Below are 4,221 nucleotides of genomic sequence, written 5' to 3' on the forward strand. Positions count from 1 at the left end.
AAAAACAAGCCCCTAATTTTCATGTATTTTGTCTTTTTTATCTTTTACATGTAAGTTGTACTACCTCTGTTCCTAAACATAAGTCCTTTTAGAGATTTCACTACGGACTACATACGGAGTAAAATGAGTGAATTTACACTCTAAAAGTTCACTCATTTTACTCCGTATATAGTCCATAGTAAAGTCTATAAAAAAGACTTGTATTTATGAACGGAGGGAGTATATTGCTAAAATTTTGACCTAGTATACTGCACTGGTATATGTTCATGCACGCAAAAATTTGAAAATTTCCGAGCCGTAAAAATCTGCATTTTTTGAACTTCAAAATAAAGTGCTCCGTTGCACCCGTGCTCAGATGTCAATTTTCGGCCAGACTGGTCCTAGATTAGCATATACTAGATAACATCTTTAATTTGATTCTTTGATTCTTATCGAACCAACAATAATCAGGTCACCTTTAATTTGATTCTTTGGTTTTAGTAAAGTTAAACTCCGCCTATGTTGTCTCAACATAGCCGGTCCCAAGCCCGGGTAAAGGAGGAGGGTTGTGATAGGCTTGGCGAGCCAACGTAAAAACTCAGCCACTCTTATGAAGATGAAACCCAAAGGATTTTCGTTGGGGCGTAACCCTCTCAGCGACGCGCTACATTGGAACCCGGGTGTGGTGGAAAATGGGCAAGGGTCGGGCCGTCACCCCCCAGGTGGCGCGCCGTATCTTGATCCGGATACGGTGGCAAGTGAGCGAGGATCGGGTCGTCGCATCCTTAGTGGCACGCTACATCGGCGCCCGGATGTAGTGGAAAATGAGCAAGGGTCTTCGCATTTGACTCGACGAGTGTAAAGGGTAAGGAAGCTAGCCGAGCCTAGGAGGATTCGCTTAGGTAGCTGGAACATAGGGGCTCTGTCAGGGAAGCTTCGGGAGCTAGTTGATGCAGCGGTGAGGAGAGGTGTTGATATCCTTTGCATCCAAGAAACGAAATGGAGAGGACAGAAGGCGAAGGAGGTGGAGGATACCGGCTTCAAGCTGTGGTACATGGGGACGGCTGCAAACAGAAATGGCGTAGGCATCTTGATCAACAAGAGCCTCAGGTATGGAGTGGTAGACGTCAAGAGACGTGGGGACCGGATTATCCTGGTCAAGCTGGTAGTTGAGGACTACTTATGGAGAGATATAGGGAGCAAAAGAAGGACTTGCATATGGTGTTCATTGACTTGGAGAAGGCCTATGATAAGATACTGCGGAATGTCATGTGGTGGGCCTTGGAGAAACACAAAGTCCCAGCAAAGTACATTACCCTCATCAAGGACATGGACGATAATGTTGTGACAAGTGTTCGAACAAGTGATGTCGACACTGATGACTTCCCGATTAAGATGGGACTGCATCAGGGGTCAGCTTTGAGCCCTTATCTTTTTGCATTGGTGATGGATGAGGTCACAAGGGATATACAAGGAGATATCCCATGGTGTATGCTCTTTGCGGATGATGTGGTGCTAGTTGACGATAGTCGAATGAGGGTAAATAGGAAGTTAGAGTTATGGAGACAAACATTGGAATCGAAAGGGTTTAGGCTGAGTAGAAGTAAAACCGAGTACATGATGTGCGGTTTCAGTACTACTAGGTGTGAGGAGGAGGAGGTTAGCCTTGATGGCCAGGTGGTACCCCAGAAGGACAGCTTTCGGTATTTGGGGTCAATGCTGCAGGAGGATGGGGGTATTGATGAAGATGTGAACCATCGAATCAAAGCTAGATGGATGAAGTGGCACCAAGCTTCTGTCATTCTCTGTGACAAGAGAGTGCCACAAAAGCTAAAAGGCAGGTTCTACAGGACAACGGTTCGACCCGCAATGTTGTATGGCGCTGAGTGTTGGCCGACTAAAAGGCGACATGTTCAACAGTTAGGTGTGGCCGCATAATTCTATCATAATTTCTGAGATGTCATCGAGTCTGACCTATTGGCGTTGTTCAATTGTCTTCACGCCGATCAACTTGACCTATCCAGCCTTAATTTTGGAAGATTGTTTTGTTGCAATATAGACTCACATGTTTCCTAAATGTCCGCTTCAAAATTTTCACGAAAGTGGCTACTAATATGCTCAACATGGTTAGTGGCCATACCGTCCGGTCATCTCAAACAGCTTTTATGCAAAGAATGAATATGCGCGATGAAGTAGTAATCATAAATGATACCATTCATGAGATGCACTAAAAAAGCATGAGTGGAGTAGTTTTTAACATTGATTTTGAGAAGGCCTATGAGAGCATCTACAGCTGAGCGCCCCAAACCGGCCTCAAACGCCCGGGTGGCCCGCCCGGTCACTGACCGGTCACAATAATGTGACCTAGACGGGTGCCTCAAACAAGCCTCAGACGCCCGGGCTTGGCACCACTCATATCCAGCCCAAATATCGGGCGGATATGGGGGCGACCGGACGCGCCTGCCACGTTGGACCCGGCCCATAACGGCCCACCCGACCCAACATATATTCCTCCCCATTTGCTCGCCGGACCAAACACTAGTCAGCTCACTCCATGTCCCCCCCCCCCCCACTCCCCTCCTTCACCCAAGCTCACCTCCAGCGTTCTTCGGCCGTCTCCGGCATGGCGGGCAGAGGATCCGAGCCCTTCACCTCCAGACCCCGTCGACCCCAAGCCCATCCCACGCGGCCCCGAGGAGGAGATGGCCGTCCGGCTTGCACTCCACCGCTCCCGGGAGGAGGCCCGTGCACGACAGCGCTCGGCCTCCTTCCGCTGGGAATCAATTGCGTCCCCCAAATTGCGCATGCATCTGGGCTAGGTGTGCCGTCGCTCGCGGTGCGGTCCGTCTGGCGTCCGAACACGGTAGCGTACGCGCAACCCCTCTGTTGGCGTTCGGAGACCATGGGCGCACAATGGGCGTCGTCTGACGCTAAAATGGTACGGCGTGCCCGCTGTGCGAAGCAGCGGGCGTGGGAGGCGGCGGAAGGCCTCGCGGCCCCGGAGGTCGGCGAGGCGGAGACACATTCTCCGATGCCCCGTATGGTGCACGAGTCCGGCCACCACAACCGCGTCTTGCTGGATGTTGCCGGCTCGTCCCAGGACGGATCCATCATCGATCTGACATCCACCGACACCCAACGGGTTCCGGAATCCGACCAGGAAGAGTATGGCATGGAAGATGGCGGTGCCTTCAGTCCCGTGAGCCGACTCATGTCCCATGCCCTACTCTACCTTGCCGGAGACCAGACCAACACTCTGGGGAGCGCAGCCGGCCACCGGATACGGCCATGGCGAAACCGGGCAAGCTCAGCCTAAGATCAGTTTACTTGCATGTAATAATATGGATTTGTGGTTTCTAATTTGAGGTATCTAGATGTGGAATGCATTATTTGAGGTGTGACCGGTCTGTGTCCGCAGAGGGGTTCGGGCGCGTTCGCGGGTGTTTGTGGGGTCAGATTTGCTAAGTCCGGAAGTAGATGCTCTGATAATGTCAAATGGTCGTTCCTTCAACACTCCCTGAGAATGAAAGAATTCAATGATAAATGATGCTGGTGGATCCAAAATTTTGTTACTAGAGGCAGTAGGGTTATCAAAGTCAATGATGACGCAGGCAATTACTTTCAGACAAAAAAAGAACTACGTGAGGGTGACCCCATGTCTTCAATGCTATTTAACATTGTCGCTGACATGTTACTATTCTGATTGATCGTGTCAAGCATGGCATTCAAATTGCAAATTTAGTACTAGACATTGTGGATGGTGGCCTTTCTATTCTACAACATGGCGATGATACGACTCTTTCTATGCAACGTGACGTGCAACTTGCTAACACCATGTTATTTTAGTTTTAGGTTCCAGGATTATATTTTTTGAGAAGGGGCAATTACCCACTTGCCTTTGTAGTTATTAAACCTCATCCTCATATATTGTTTACTTTGGAAAAAAATGCTTCTGCCAATAATATCAATTGCAGGATATGACAAATGACACATGGGAGGAGTTAAAGCTCCCAGCATTTCAATCGTCAAGACTGAACATCCTAAATAGTACTTGTTGACATTGTACATGTATATAGAGACACACCATACAAGACTTGAATAATTCGGGCTTCTTCTGGGGATTTTACTATTTTGTAGTTCCCTGTTTTTTCCATGATGTCACCTTTTTTTTGTGTTTGTGTATTTATTTTTCTTTTTGTGTGTATCTGTAGTTTTTTTTCCTTTAAGTGCGCGCGTCTTTGT

Source organism: Aegilops tauschii, chromosome 7 (genome assembly GCF_002575655.3).
Source record: "Aegilops tauschii subsp. strangulata cultivar AL8/78 chromosome 7, Aet v6.0, whole genome shotgun sequence".
Taxonomy (NCBI): Eukaryota; Viridiplantae; Streptophyta; class Magnoliopsida; order Poales; family Poaceae; genus Aegilops; species Aegilops tauschii.